The sequence below is a fragment of the Venturia canescens genome, chromosome 5 (genome assembly GCF_019457755.1).
Source record: "Venturia canescens isolate UGA chromosome 5, ASM1945775v1, whole genome shotgun sequence".
Lineage (NCBI taxonomy): Eukaryota > Metazoa > Arthropoda > Insecta > Hymenoptera > Ichneumonidae > Venturia > Venturia canescens.
In genome coordinates, this window is record NC_057425.1 from 16598240 (window position 1) to 16615576 (window position 17337).

Genomic DNA, 17337 nt, shown 5'->3' on the forward strand with positions numbered 1-17337 from the left:
TGAAGCTTCAAGTTTCTAATTTCAAGATCTTATGACGAAAAAAATGCAGAACTACATGTTCTGCGCAATTTTAAGAAAAAGTGCGAGAAAAAAATTTGCAAATTTTTATGCTTTTTTATCAATTCCACAAGCGTAGATTTATTTTTTTCAACTGAGCCATGGTATGGACCGGATAGCTGGTTTATTTAGCTTCAATTTGCTTTTTTAACCCTCTCGGACCTTATGTTGCTTCTACGCAACACGCGCTTCCAGGCCCAATAAAACTCCACCGGTCAGTAAGGTCGGGGTTCTAACTGCCTATTTCCATGAAGCAAGGTTAGATTGCACCTTAGATACTCCTAAACCAAGAGATAAACTGCTTTAACTCATCAAAATATCAATATGAAGTCGGCGTTTCATGTTGAGCTGGCGTTGTGTAAAAAGATGCTTTAGTTATCGCAAAAGAAAAGTGGGTATACATTTTTTTTTCGTACTCCAAACGTTATTTCCTTTCAAAGGGAAGCTAATATGATGTATTTAAGGTATTCAGTGCTAGATTCATTCGTAAATTTTCCTGATTTTGCTCCCCAAGAACCTGGTGCTGCGAGCAGCGAACATTCCGAAACTCATATTTCCCAACAAAAAAACCGAAATGTCACAATGGATTCGGAAACTAGAAAGTATTTTGAGATAAAATTATGAAGGGAATCATTTTCCGTCAACGCGAAATAGGTCTCGGTCTGAGAGGGTTAAAAACTTGGGTAGGACGATTTTTTGCTGAGATGTTGAACTTTGCATTAAAAAGAACTCTTTTGTCTTTGATCGACGATATCTCGGCAACCAATGGTCGCACAGGAAATTCAAGGGCAGTTCTGAAAACTGGAATGAATTTCCTACAAGGTTCCGTTGCCATCTTGAAGATAAATTTTTTCTTTCATCCTTGTCGTGAATTTAAAAAAATAGGAAAAAAGCAATTTATGGTTTTTCAAAATGTCAATAGCCAAATTTCAAATAATCATGAAATTGTTGTGCCCGTACATCGCACTCATTAAAACAAATTAAGCACTCTCAGCGCAAACGCAGCAATGGTGAAATATCGATGCTCCCGAACGAGCGCATCGGCCCTCGATGTCAACATCGAAACTTCCAGAAGGAAATCTAGGTTATATTCGCATGAGAAGGGAAAAACCCCCAAATCTATAAAATTATCGACTAACCCAAAATTCGACAGTCTTTGACGAGAATTGTAACGATTGGTCTCGAGGCAATAAAACCTCGAATTTGTAACTTCTTAAATAAACTTATTGTTAACTTGTTGTAAAGTATCGAGTTGGATGTCACAACCGACGTAAATTTTTGTTTAATTATATTATAATTAATATTAGATTAATCAACTACCGAACTTATAAGCGCTCTCACTCGAGCCTTAGCCATTGCCATATATAATCAGGTCATTCATCTGTACGCGGCACACGACGACCACACCCATGCATCGACACTCGAAACCCTGTATACACAACAAACCACCGAGCGATCCTTTGACCCAAGACGCTTAGGCCATAAACTTAAAGCCCCAACCTGACACTACACGAAAACAACACTACGAAGATGACACATCCAGTTCCCCTAAACTAGATCTGAGAATCCAAAAGGCTTAAAACACTTCCGTTTCCCCCACTAATTTCCGATTTTGGCTCCTATAAAAGGGCGAGATTTCTCATCTTCATGGCAGTCCGTTCCGTACCTAGAGTCACGATTATACTCTTTGCAGTAGTTCGGTTGTCATTCGGTTAGCCGTCTTATACTTAAGCTCTGACCGAACTCCGGGTCTTCTGTAGAAGAGAGCGAGTCGAGTCTTTCTATTAAAAGTTAAAGCCCATTTTTAAGATTGGGACTTAGAATCATTTCGAACGTCCGCTTCTCGGACTTAGAATAATTTTGAACGTCCGTTCCTCGGACTTATAATAATTTCCGATTATCCGCGTAACTCAACATTGACAAGTAAGCTACAACGAATCGAAGTAATCAAAGACACCTCTCCGGTAAAGCATTTAACAATATATCTCATCAAGTTTGTATCCTTCAATTGTATTTTACTAACATTTTATTTTAATATAGGAATATATAGAGAATCCTAGATCTCTCTATCTTATTCCACTTTTGTAATTCTACTAACCCTTTTGTTTTCATTAAAGAGTGTATAAAGAATCCTGGATCTCTTTATTCACAACCTTTAATTCCCTTTCCTCACAAGGAAAGGTTCTCTGCTGACGTCCTTCGATTTTGATGAAATTTAAATATGTTATTCTACATCAAAATCTAAAAGACACGTATTTTTTTTTATCGGCGGAAAAACGTTTCTAGGGGTTGAAATCACCCTTCAAAGTTGAGACCTCCGAGGGGTACTTTTCAGGTTTCACCTATTTTCACCTGAGATAATAGAATGCACCCAAATGGATAATTATCTTAATGATAAACGATGAAAAATGCAACTGGTTTCATATCGGAGGGTTGCATAGGAAAAAAGTTATAGGGGTGGAAATTCACAAAATCGTTATAACAAAAAAAGTATTGCACCTATCTCGATGAACTTAATTGCATTTCGAAGAGGGCAAAAAAATAGTAGATACGGGTTTTTGCGTTTTTCTCGCAAATCAAGTTAAGGGGGTGAACTACCCCTATATATGTTTACACCAAATCTCAATAAAACGGCAGTAATTTTTTGTTTTCCTTATTTCTTCTGGTCGTGATACGTTTTTCCTTCACATTTTCAATATTTACATCTTAAATGATGGATAGATTTTTCTCGAAATTACATTTTCATAACTAGTGAAAGTTATAGAACCTAAAGTATGCGTCCAATCCTTATGGTTTATTTTTCATTTGAAGGCAATCAGACTCTTCTAGTTATACTTACAATTAGCACACTGGGTCATATCACCGCCTCACGCTTATAGCGTACTGCCTCCTAGTGTGAAACGACAAAACACGTGGCTAAAGTGCAATCATCACGGTATAGACTGGTCCGAGGGTGAAACACCTTTACGTGCGGTCGAAGCTACTTTAAAGCAAATCGCGGTACAATCCGATCGCCTGTTTACAAGAGGGTCTGATGCAGCCGCATATTTGACACAGCTAACAGACTGCTTCGTTATAAATCTAGAGGAGGACAAAGAACCACCGTCTCGTAACCTCCCCGAGAGCAGTACTTTTTGCATATTTCACGGCTTACTACACAAAAATACCTCGTTCAAGTGTGCTCTCAACGGCGCTGTGAGGTTAAAAAAATGGCTTTCTCATAACGATCGCTCCATCGCCTTGTGGGAGTACAGAACCACCACGTCCTGGACTGCTGGTTTATTAACGGTGGCACAGCGGGAGGAGGGAAAAGCAACCGGTATCAAAAAATCATCCTCGTAAAGACGCGCATTGCCGCTGATCTCATCCTCACATTTCATTATCTTATAAATGCTGACTTATGCTAGCGACAGTCGGGACCATGGTAAACCAATACCTCCGCCAAGGTATTGTCGGAATTCTCCCACCACTGCCACCCTGTGGCGGGAGATGCTGCATCAAAAGATTGTTGTCAGCTCTTTTCTGCATTCGAGGTAGGGATATGAATCTATCAAACAGGAGGTTTAAATCATTTGAGCTCTCTGATGGTCAGACAGTGCTCCCAAGTCGCCGCATGAGTAAACGACGTGAATTGAAAGTACGCTTAGATCTCTTTTTGCACGATATTGCAACGTTTAAAGCCAGAATACGCGACATATCAGAACTCCGCGCTTTAACAGTGGCCATACAAAAACTCGATCTGAACAATGGATTTCACGCTCGTCAATCAAACAGGCCTTTTGGAGTCCTTCCTCCCCGTCAAAAAACTGACCGAGCTTGAACTCGCCAAAGAATACCACATCACCTGTATCCGTGTCGTCGAATCGAAATGGGGCAAGCGAATTGCCATGGACGTGGACAGCACATTTACATGCTTCCTACCGACAAGATTCGTCAAAGTTTTCGAAGATAAGAGCAGTTTATTCCAGCAGATGTGCGAAGCGGCCTCAAACAAAAACTTAATCATGCTGTACCACGGCACGAAACTCAACAGACTGGAGTTCAAACCTGCTGAAGAATGATCATAAACAGGTATGGGGCAAAAACTTATTTATCAACCATCTGAACACTCCCAAACGTACACGAACCTCTCTCGCATTATGGTGTCTCTATCGGCCCTGTTACAGCATCGTCTGACCATCTAAGCAGCACACCCCTGTAAACCACCGCCGGGTGGGGTTCGAAATTTCGAATAACCGAATTGTAGAATGGTCGATATTTCGAAATTAATAAATTCGTCATGTAAGATTGGAGAAAAATAAGTAATTCGAAATTCGTATTCCCGATCGACTATTTAGCAGATTACGTCTTTAGTCGAATATTTTTTCTTTGAATTCGCATTTATTCGAAAATATATATTTCCATAGTTTGCATTTCGAATGCAATTTTTACAGACCGTACGAATGTCAAAAGTTCATATTTTTTAATTCAAAATGGAAAGTAATTGTTTTACAGACAGACCAGAATATAGAGTAGCAAAAAATCGAAAGTGAATTTTTCGAGCCTATAAAACTTAGATATGCGGAATAGCGATAGCTCGAAAAGGCGAAAGTCAAAATGGCGATGTTTAAAATTGGAGATCACCGGTCTGAGTAAGTGAGTGAGTGAGACGCGTGTATTTGGAGCTCCGCTGCATTTCTTTATTATGATCGATCGACTTTCTAACGTTTCGCTATTTTGACCATTCGACTTTTTGGTGTTTCAGTATTTCAACCTCAGTAATATTTGGTCTTTCGTTATTATATTTTCAAAATTGTGAATTTTCACAGTATCGCTGACTATAGTAATTTATGAATCGAAAGAGTGATAGTCGAATTTTCGAAAAATCGATATTTTAGTCATCGTTCTATGGGCGATTGTTACTTTCTATTTTCGATATAAAGGTGCTTCGAACCTTGCAGTTTCTGCTTTATTTATTTTCGGCGTTCAAAGCTCTAGTCGAATCTATCCGTCTCCATATTATCATTCCAAATTTATAAATTCGAGATTTTAGCTGTTCGAAATTTTAGTCATTCCAACATTTGATCCCCACCCACCACCGCTCCATGGTCATCGACGCCGTCGTGAAAACGAACGAAAATCCAAAAATATCCACAAAAAATACCCCCCCTACTACTATATGTATTGTGAATTATATGCCATATTATAACCAAATTTGTAAAATTAATAAGAGCTGAAATATATATATACGGAGAAAAATAAAAAAAAAAAGTGGTGCGCTATGGTGACACGCTCATCCCCCTCCGCACACCCGCAAACCTCTCGCCCACAACGCCGGCCGCTCGGCCTAGTGGGGGAAAGGAGTGGGGATAGGAGTGGGGATAGGAGTGGGGGTCGCCATAGTGCACCACCTACTACTATTGTTTTAAGAAGCTTTTAAATCCAAAAAAATCACATGCATGCTAGTCATTTCTTACTCTATGGTGGCAGAGACAATCGATTCTTTTCAGACTTTCAGGAGCTACTGATATTATTGACAATATTCGACGTCGATTGGATCGATAGAAATTATGTTTAAATATGAGTTAAAAGTACTTGTCCGGCCCATCACTTTCCATTAAACTTATTATATTTAAATAAAAATCAGGGCTTTTTTAGAACTGATGGAGCACAAATATTCATGCAGAGGGAATTTAGTGAGTTTTCTTCAAGTAATTTTATTTTAATTGCACTAATTTAATAATAATGGAAACAAATTGTCCTGTAATATACAAAAGATGTTATTGTGCAGCGATAAATAAAAAACATTTTGCACATTAAATATGTTGAAGCTTCCAAAATAACTCCCCAGTTTGTATTGCTATGACGGCAGTTTTTACTTCTCACTTCTTCCAGCGAACGAATTTCGTTTGCCATAACTACCTTATACTATTATTAAGAAACATTAAACTAATAATAAATCGCATTTCAATAAATTTTTAGCCGGATTCTGCCGTACAGTTTCGTTTTTTTATGATTGATTTTTATTTGAATGGAAAGTGATGGGCCGGACAAGTACTTTTAACTCATATTTAAATATAATTTCTATCGATCCAATCGACGTCGAATATTGTGAATAATATCAGTAGCTCCTGAAAGTCTGAAAAGAATCGATTGTCTCTGCCACCATAGAGTAAGAAATGACTAGCTTGCATGTGATTTTTTTGGATTTAAAAGCTTCTTAAAACAATCCCATAATGTTGAAATTTGGAGTTACTCATAAATTACTTGTCCTTCGATTGATATCATAAATTTTAGTGCTGCACGTAACTCAAATGGTAACTTTTTTCAATTTATTAGAAAATACTTGGCCTCGAATTGATATAATAAATTTTAATGCTGCACGTAAATTAGATGGAATTTTTTTAAATTGATTTAGCCCTTCGAATTAAATAAGAAGAATGAGGCATCGGTTGCCAAAATGATTTCAAGCGCGATTTTTCGGTTTTTATTTTTTACTTGTTATTTGATTCTTTTAACACTTTAAACAATAGATACAGTTTAGTTTTTTTTTAAAGATAATGTTTTTTCAAGATTTGTGAAATTTTTTTCGAATTGTTCTGTATTTTTTTTATAAAATAATTTTTTTGCCCATTTTTTATAAAAATTTTATTTTAAAGTTTGTTTTGTGGATGGAATTATCAGCAAACGAGGGACCATCAATGTACTTGTCCTAACCTTTTTTTCCTAGGTAGAATAATTTCCGATTATATGATAGCGATGTGCCCAAATATTTGGTTCTTCATCTAGTTGTTTCTTAAAGATTTCGATTCTTTCTCCTAATGCGTTCGTTTCTAGTGGATTGATAATTATTTTTGATGTAACGCTGTAATTGAAAATAGGGTGATTAGCGTTTACAATTCCAATTGCATTCGTTAAGTTATATAATGGTACATATGTTATAAATTCATTTTGTCGCAGTTCATTTAAAGAAAACAATTGAAAATTAATTGATGTGGCGGAACATTTTCCGTCCAAAGCCAGTAATCCTGTATTGTGGATTATTTCGTGTGTCGTAGACTTATTTTTACAATCAATTCTAATATTTTCGGGTTTTGGGACTAAAAATAGCCATTTACCTTCTTTTTCCAGCGCGATTATTAATGTTTTTTCTAATTTTACAATTCGTTGGTGACATGATAAATTGTCAGGATTATCTCCTAAATATATTGCTATTTCGCATGGTGTATTGTCGCTTATTGTTTGCATTGATTGTTTAGGTTTGTAATAATAGACGTTGTCAACTTTTTTCGCATTGTTTAAATCTTCTTCAGTCATTATTAAATACGTTCTTTTGTAATTATCCACAATTATTATTTTGGAAGTGGTTGCTATAAATTGGAATTGTTTTTCATTAATTTTTGTTGTTAGTGGATAGCCTTTGTTGACTTTCAATATTTTTTAATTATCATTATTCTTATTAATTTTTTCGTTCGGATTATAATTTATTTATTTATTTCATGTTATTATACACGTTCGGTATTATTTGTTTCGTTATGTTTATTATTTTTGTATTTATTTTCGTATTTTTCGTATATTCGATTTCTTTCTTCATATTTCAATTTTATATATTTGTTATTCTATCGTTTTTTTTGTTAGTTTTTTTTTATACATTGAGCTGCCAAAAAGTATTTATTTCTTAGGTCTGTTTCTGGGTACGGTCCTGCTACATCAACCGCGCACTTGTTAAATGCTTTTTCTGGATTGTCGGTGATTAATATCGGTGATCGCTTTGATTTCATGACTTTGATTTTCTGGCATTTGTCGCATTTTTCTACATATTCCTTTATTTCCTTTTTCATTCCTGACCAACGATACTTTTCTTGAATTCGTTGAGTCATTCTTTTTACTCCAGGGTGTCCTCCGAGAGACGTGTCGTGATACTCTCGTAGTATAGTTTTTCTGTCTCTCTTTGACAGGTTCATCGTGTCAGATTCGAGGTGTTTGGTTTCACTCTCGCTATCTCCTTCGTCGCTGTTCTCTATGGGCGTCTCATTTTTATCTTCAGCCGCACTCGGTTGATTATCAAGTCGGCCATGATAATTAGGGATGGACCGATTCTCCGAGGAGGCTGGAAACGCGTCATTCATGACTTTACGCGTTCTTTCTTTCCCCCTTTTTTTCAGCTGATAAGTGTTTTCATTCTGATCGAGCGTGATCGCGTATATGCGACTCAGCGCGTCAGCATTTGTATTCCTTTTTCCTTCATTATTTTCAATTCTTTAAGTGTATTCTTCCTTGCCTGGAGAGTTTTTAATTTCAAATTTTCCTATTTGTTTTTGTTTGTGATCGCTCTCTATTTTTTCGATTTCGATTGTTGGCATTTCTCTTGAGATTTCCTGATCTAACGTATTTAAAAACATGATTGGAAAAGTCATTCTTTTTTCTGGAACTATTTCTTGCTCTATTTTTACTCTTTTTTTAATTTCGTGGGCTGATAAACATCCTACTGCTAAATTTTTGCTTTTATGTAGTGGATGCTCTCGGAACGGGATTTTAGTTTCTCCGAACCGTTCACCAAAGGCTCGACGTGACCATACATTTTGATTATGCGGCCACCTAGAATGTCGACCTTGTGTTTTTTAAAAAAGTCGAGTCCCAATATTCCGTCTGTTCTGATTGGAACGTCGTTATCGACGACAAAAAACTCTTGAAGAATTTTAACGGCGGGTGTTTTGATTTCGAGGATTACTTTACACAGGGCATGGAAGGGTTTTCCTCCGACGCCTGTCAATTCGACTGTCTCATTGATTATTTCTGTATTTTTTCTTAGAGCGTTTCTTTTTATTATGCAACATTGTGCTTCCATGTCAACTTTCAAGAGGAGAGTTGAATCTATTGCGTGCGGTGATGTGATATAAAAGTCGTTAGCCATTCCCCAGGAATCGATCGAATTAATTACGAATTTTGTTTTGGGTTTCACGACCTGTGCATTCGAGCCAGTAGCTCGCTTAGCCTCCAAACAGCTGACGTGCGCATTTTTTCCGCTCAGCCGTTCGCGCGAGAAGACTGAGGTTCAGCGACCCTATTGTTTTCTTTTCTTCCGCATTCCCGTTGTTCGATTGATTCGAATTTTGGTTATTACCTTGATTGTTTTCTTGACTGTTATTTTGACCGTTATTCTGTTGTCTCTTATCTTGATTACCTCTATTTCTGCTTCTGTTGCCTTGATTTCCACGATTTTCTTGACTTCCATTATTACTATTATTTCCTTGGTTACAATTTCTATTTTTTCTATTCCAACAATCGTCATATACGTGACCTGGTTTTTTGCAATAATTACAAACGACAGAATTTATGCTTCGACTCGGTGTCGGTAAACTATTGTTTCCGTTACCATGATTTTCATTCCTATTTCCTGAGCTTCTACAGTCGCGAGCAATGTGACCCTTTTTATTACACTTACAGCAAATAATCGTATTTCCGGGTTCTCGACGAGTTCCCTGCTATATTTTCTCTTCGTCTATCGCGGCTGTGATTGCTTCGTTAAGGGTTGGATATGCCCTAGCTTTAATAATTGTTTGATATTCGCGTTTGAGACCTTGAGTGAAACTCGAGAGGGCTACTTCGCGTATGTGCTTTTCTACCGCCATTTGTTCGATCATTGTGGAGTGCTTTTTTATGCTTGCATCGATTAAATCCATCATTGTGTCTTCTTCTACCCTTCTTCCGAATTCTTTTACTGATTCATTAAATCTTTGTCGGCAAGAATACAGCTCTATTTGGAGGGCTCCTACGGTTCTCGTACCGCAGAATGTTTCTAACATAACGGATTTAAACGTTTCGAAATCTGGAATATTTTTATATCGTACTTCTGCTCGGGTTTTACCAGTTAATTTAGTAGTTAACACTGATTCTAGGAGAATCTCTTGGTCCTCCTCTAAAATATGTTTATTGACGTGAGCAAGAGAATCTACAAGTTCTCGCGCTTCTTCTGGTTTTGAACCGTCGAATCGAAGAATCAAACTACGCGCTTCTTTAAGAGACATTGAGCCTCGAAGTCTGTTAGTTCGCGAGTGATTTGGCGGGGAATTTTGAGAATTATTTCCTCTATTATTTTAGCCATTATTTCCAGGATTTCCAGAATTATTATTTCGACTGTTTCCGGGATTTCCGGAATTCTGATTATCTCCCGTTGTGTCTAAGTTTACGGTTTCGACCATTGTTGATACTAATGTAAGAATGTTGTATGTGTGTATATCTATATATGTGTGTGTGTGGGTATTCGATCGATATAAGGTCTCAATCGATGGTAGGGATTTCCCCTTCCACACGTTTCTGAATGCTCAAGATTATTCCGTATATCAGAGTCGCGAGGAATTTTGAGGACATTCGATCTCGAACCGTTTGCCATTAATCATCGTTGATATTTTGTATTGTACATGAGATCTATATATTGTGACGTTGTGGCCACTCCGTCACCATGAGTCGTGGGGATGTCCCACCGCAGCACTTTCACCCCCGCTTCATCGTTAACGAATCCGATCCATTTTGAAACAGACTCCCTCTGAGTCTTCGCCGTAGCCCTAGTAGTAAGCCCTAGGATAAGTCGAAGCCTACGCACGTCGCCAGCGCATCAAGAACCAGTCACCGCAACACCTGGAAACCACAAGAAGAAGAGAGCATCGATCCCAACACACCAGAAGAGTCCCCGCCCCACACACTAGACCCTCAGTCCCACAACCCCGACCCCACAACGATATTCCTTCCCCTAGCCCCAGACTACCCCCGTACCACACCCACACGACACTCCCTAGTCCCCTCTAAATTCCCTCCGCAGCCCTACCCTAAGCCCATCGGCAAGGCGAAGAAAAAGGAACAACTCACCTGGGGTGAGAGAATGAATCCCTCACCGACTAAAGGCAGCGCGCAGCCCGAAGGACCGTCCCCGGAACAACAGGAGTCAAGTCGGAGGCCCCTAACCTCAAACGTCACTCCGGACGAGCAGCCACACGACTCCGAACGATGGCTCGTCGGGCCTCCGGCGTCGAGACTCCATCCCGGTGGATATCCCTCGTCGTCAGAATACCGACCCGGGCCCTCGAGAAAAAGTCACGTACGAGAAACAACACCTCGTCACTTCACACCGTATTTCCGTCGCCGTATTCCCGAGCTGTCAAACGCTCGCGGGAGCGAGCCGTTGGTCGCAGTCCACCCTCCGGCCACGGTGGCGCCACTCAGCAGTACATCGACCCGTGGAGTCCCGCGGGGATCCGAGATCGAAGACCGGGTTATGCAATTCGCCACCGTGGCGCCTATAATCAGCCCTGTGACGCGAGGCGCCACACCGAGGATCAAGAATCTATTAAGTGTCGTGACGTCACACGCCAGCAGCCAATCGAGTCCCGACTTCCCAGCCCCGTTCACCTCCCCGCCTCTCCCCCTCGCCACCGACCTCATCGAGATGCGCGGAATGAGTCACCGCCATTGGACCCCCCGTCGACGCGCGCATCGATCAATTATCGATCGATGTTGCGCAAGCAGGAAGAAGATTGCGAAAGCCGGCAGGAGACATCACTTCTTCACGACTCGGCGTGCGTACCGTGGCTCTCCGTATTTCCCCAGCGAACTCAATTATTACGAGCGAAATTATACGACGACCAGAGCTTTTCCCCGGATTATTGAATTGATTGATTGTTGGATTGTCGATACCGGATTGTTTTTCGATTGTCGTCTTCGACCTATCAAGTAAGTCGTTTTTGCTCTCTGTAAAGCCGCGACGAGAGAAACACGTGGCCGACGGCCATCTTTCCTCCCGGCTCCGTACGCACTCGCCGAAATCGTTCCCCTATTTCTTTCCCCTGACTGCTCTCCGAGTCCGTCGGGCTCGTTTGAACGAATCTATTTCAATTCGCCCCGGTTTCGCCCGATTATCCGCCCTAATAAAAAGTGCTGTGGTGGTGTCAATTTCTAAGGAATTAATTAGTGAAGTGCGCGTGGGCAGCGGCCCTTTTCCCCGACCCCTCGTGATCGCGTACGACAGACCGCGTGGCTCGCGTGTGAATCCGCCCCGGTGTTTCCCAGTAGATCAGTGCTCCGTGATCCCGAGGCATTTTGAACACTAGTCGAATTATTTGCGTTTCCTTCGTTTTTATTATTTTTTCTGACTGTTGTCGTACCGATCCCGGGAGTGTCGCGAATTCTTTCATCGTTCTGTGAGTGTCGCATTCACCCCCCCCCCCCCCCTTCGCCGTTTCGCACTAGCTCCGCGCCTAGTCCCCCGTATTAAATCGCCCCGTTTCTTTCTTCCTTTTTTTTTGCGTATCACCAGTAAAATTCACGGGTATTATAAGACGCCTGAGCGACAGGTGCCCACCGACCCGGTGATATTGAGTCTCTTGACCGTTTCTTATCTTTGCTAGCCCCCGTTCGATGAACATTCTATTATTCTGTTTTCTTGATTTCCCCCGCTACTTTTGTTATCAGCCCCTCGACTACGGTTTATTGTTGTAACTTCGATAAAATCGAGGAAATAATTTTTGTTATTTTTTTTATAAAATTTAACTGGCGCCCAAGACAATCATCCACGAAATAAAGCCAAGTTTTGTTACCTTTCTTTTTCTATAATTGATTTCGGTTTATTATTTATTTAATTTGTCTCTCCCCCCCCGCTCCTCCTCATTTCAGCCAGCAGTGACGGAAAATATCGTCATAATATATATATCTCGATAGTCCGATAATATCAATGTACACCTCTATCAATCGTACATCTATTATCTCAAAAGTATAGAGTCTCTTGTAACTCCTCCGATCAACGCTGAAGAAAATCACTATCGGGAAGTTCAGCCCATAAAACAAACAAAACACATGAAATATCGCTATTTCATCGTCGTCGAATTTGCCTTCACTGTTGGACGGTACATTCATACCCGAATATCGAAAAGGGGACAAGAACCTGGAGTTCGTTCACACCAAAATCATCCTCGCCGATCATCGATGAGCTGGACTCCTTCAACTGGGGATCGAGGAGTGAATATTGATAAGTGAATTTATTGTTATATTTCCGAACCAAATTTCTCACTTAGTATCAATTTAAGGAAGTGTGCGAGTTATAAAGATCAATATATATTTCATGTAAAACGAAGGGGAATGCAAATATATGAAGGCATCAACCTATAATATAGTTCATAGTCATAATGCGAATAATGTATGTGTTTCTGGATCTGTTATTTTTTGTCTATTCTTGGAGCGATCCTCATAAGTGAAACTTTATGTGCCCGCAAACCATATACCCAGAATTTTGTGTAATACCAATTTTTTGTATGTTGATTAATTGTATGTTCACTCCGAACAATCTTGTCACATTTTCGTAATATAGATATATACTAGGAAAAAAAAGGTTGGGACAAGTACATTGAAGGTCCCTTGTTTGCTGATAATTCCATCCATAAAAAAACTTTAAAAATTTTTTTTTTTTTAATTGTAAAAAAAATTATTTTACAAAAAAAAATACAGAACAATTCGAAAAAAAAATTTCAAATCTTGAAAAAACATTATCTTTGAAAATAACTAATCTATATCTATTATTTAACGTGTCAAAAGAATCAAATAACAAGTAAAAAATAAAAAACCGAAAAATCATGCTTGAAATCATTTTGGAAACCGATGCCTCATTCTTCTTATTTGATTCGAACAACTAAATCAATTGAAAAAATTCCATCTAATTTACGTGCAGCATTAAAATTAATGATATCAATCGGTGGACAAGTATTTTATTAGTAACTCCAAATTTTGACATTATTAAATTGTTCTAAGAAGCTTTTAAATCGAAAAAAATGACATGAAGGCTAGTCATTTGTTACTCTATGGTGGCAGAGACTTATAAGAAAATCGATTCTTCTCAGACTTTCAGGATCCTCTGGTATTATTCACAAAATTCGACGTCGATTGGATCGATACAAATTATGTTTAAATATGTGTTAAAAGTACTTGTCCGGCTCATCACTATTCATTCAATAAAAAATCAATCATAAAAAAACGAAATTGTACGGCATAATCCGGTTAAAAATTTGTTGAAGTGCGATTCATTATTAATTTAATGTTCTTAATAATTATATAAGTTAGTTCTTATTCCGAATGGAATTCGTTTGCTGGAAGAATAAGTGGGAAGTAAAAATTACCGTTATTGAATATAAACTGGAGAGTTATTTTGGAAGCTAAAACATATGTATTATGTACAATTTTTTTCATTTATCGATGCACAATAATATCCCTTGTATATTGCGAAACAATTTGTTTCCGTTTTTTATTAAATTAGTGCAATTAAGCAACAATTACTTGAAGATAATTCTCTCAATTCCCTCTACATGAATACTTGTGACTCATCAGTTCTAGACAAGCACTGATTTTTATTTGGATAAACAATTTGAACGAAAAGTGATGGGCCGGACAAGTACTTTTAACACATATTTAAACATAATTTGTATCGATCCAATCGACGTCGAATTTTGTGAATAATACCAGAGGATCCTGAAAGTCTGAGAAGAGTCGATTTTCTTATAAGTCTCTGCCACCATAGAGTAAGAAATGACTAGCTTTCATGTGATTTTTTTGGATTTAAAAGCTTCTTAGAAGAATTTAATAATGTCAAAATTTGGAGTTACTAATAAAATACTTGTCCACCGATTGATATCATTAATTTTAATGCTGCACGTAAATTAGATGGAATTTTTTCAATTGATTTAGTTGTTCGAATCAAATAAGAAGAATGAGGCATCGGTTTCCAAAATGATTTCAAGCATGATTTTTCGGTTTTTTATTTTTTACTTGTTATTTGATTCTTTTGACACGTTAAATAATAGATATAGATTAGTTATTTTCAAAGATAATGTTTTTTCAAGATTTGAAAATTTTTTTTCGAATTGTTCTGTATTTTTTTTTGTAAAATAATTTTTTTTACAATTAAAAAAAAAAAAATTTTTAAAGTTTTTTTTATGGATGGAATTATCAGCAAACAAGGGACCTTCAATGTACTTGTCCCAACCTTTTTTTTCCTAGGGGAAGTTTATGGTTTGACATCACGTCTTTTTTCTCGAAAGTTCCTTATTTATGTTCAGATGACTATAGGATTTTAGTTTCAATTTCTATAAATTATTTATGATTTTCGGCTTATAACGTTGGTTTTCACGAAAAAAGACCTATTTTTCGTCAAAATTGTACTGGAAATATTTCGTCACAGGTCTATCCTTGGACTTTGGCGATTTCTTTCCTTATACTTTAATATGTTATGCTTATTGGCAACCCAATAGCATGCCGAAATACGTGTTGCGGGCTGAGATATGATTTTCGGCTTATAACGTTAGAAAGTTAGAAAAAAGAAAGGAAAAGAGGAAAGATTGATCAAATTCAAGACACAACAAATCCAACAGAATTGTCCATTTTTAAATGTTGCTTTTGCATTCTGAATCTAGATATTTTCGTGTCATCCAAAACGTGCCCCCGATGAAATATATTTCCAAAGTATGCCAGTGGCCGAAAAAAGGCACCCGGAAACATTTATTATGTCAGAACTCAAAGAAGCAAAAAAAATTGAGCGTACTTAATTCAACAGAGCAACAGAATTCAAAAACGTTTAAGGTACCTTCATTGGTTTTGGAGAAAAACAATTTCAGGAGAATTTAGAAATGAATTCAGAAATGTAAAAATTCAGAATAGAATAGAAAAATGAAAATTAAGAAATTCAGAAAAATTGAAGACCTTTGTGATGAATTTTCCAGATTACATGCTACGATTGGAGTAAATAATTTGAATGTTTGGCACAAATGCTGCGACACAAAAATATGAAAGTTTGAAGGTATTCGCTCCATACCGCAATAATACAAACTTCAATACTATTTGAAAAGAAACACTTTAAACCTTACTCAACCAAGTTCCATTACATATTACCATAATCAAAGATAGGGAGTGATACTTAGCACATATTTATCCACAGAAATTTCAAAGTTCGCAGGTATCTGCTGCGATTCAATGTATCTGTGCAATGAGTTTGGAAGACAGCAATTTCAAATCCACCCATAAATGAGCAACTGAAGACTTTTGTAATGAATTTTTCACTTTATGTTTATGTTACAGTGAGAGTCAAAAAGTAAAATGAATAGCACAGTATATAAATTCTATAGTTTGCAGATTTTTGCTGTATTTCAATGATCCAAATCTATAGTATTATAGTGAAAAGTTGTTAGAAGTCATGATGTTACATTAAAATGACATAGCGCACATTGCATTCAGCAATTCTGTAAGTTTCTGGGGATGTTGGTAGGCATCATATTTGATCGCATGCAAAACTGAGCAACAGTAGACTTATCGGAATGAATTTTTTTTATAATAATTCCATATTTGTAGTTTGCAAATCGGAAATACTCAACATACATGTCATTCTATAAGTTTTGTTATCAAAATTTGTGTTTGCATACCACATTCCTAAGATACGACTTTTCATATCATTAGCAAAAAAAGCATCCAAAGGCTTCTTGGAAAAGTTTCCAAATTTATCACTCGACAGACCTAATGGGAAAAGAATAACTACACACTATACCAAGACCAGATTTTTTTTTGAAAATCTGATTTACAAAATGTGCAATTCAAGATCATGGTTAGAAAGCTCTCGAATCATGTTACCACAATCATCATGAAGGAGTAGAAAATCATAGAACACATATTAGGGAACGAATTGATAATATGAATCGATCCGCTGCAAACTGAGCGGGTGAAAACAAAAGGATCGGAGAGGGCAGAGCCAAACTGAATATCAAGCAAAATATGGGGATGTTTAAAAATAATGAGGACACAAGAAATAAATTAGAAAACATTTATTCAATTAAAGTTTCTAATGTCATTCTAACAGTTGCGTGTATTTTTGTTCTATTTATTCGTATATATATAACCTATGTACACATGATATATAACCACGCCACTGACAATATATTCGCACTGGACAATATTTCTCGTACTCTGGTTTAATTGAAGGATTATTTCAGTCAACACTTATTTCCAATCGAACGAAATAATGAAATCTTGAAAAGTTTCGTTGACATATATGCATCACGCATTTTTTATATTCTTTTTCACACACACATCACAGACTACATTTACGCGGCCGCTTTGATACCGGTTTAATATATCACAAATAACAAAACCATAAAAAAAATAATTCTATAAAAAAAATTCCATAGAAAAAACTATTCCATAACAAAATTTTTCAACACAACAATTAAGAAAAAAATTTATAAATCAGGAAATTATATAACAATAAAAATCCACCAT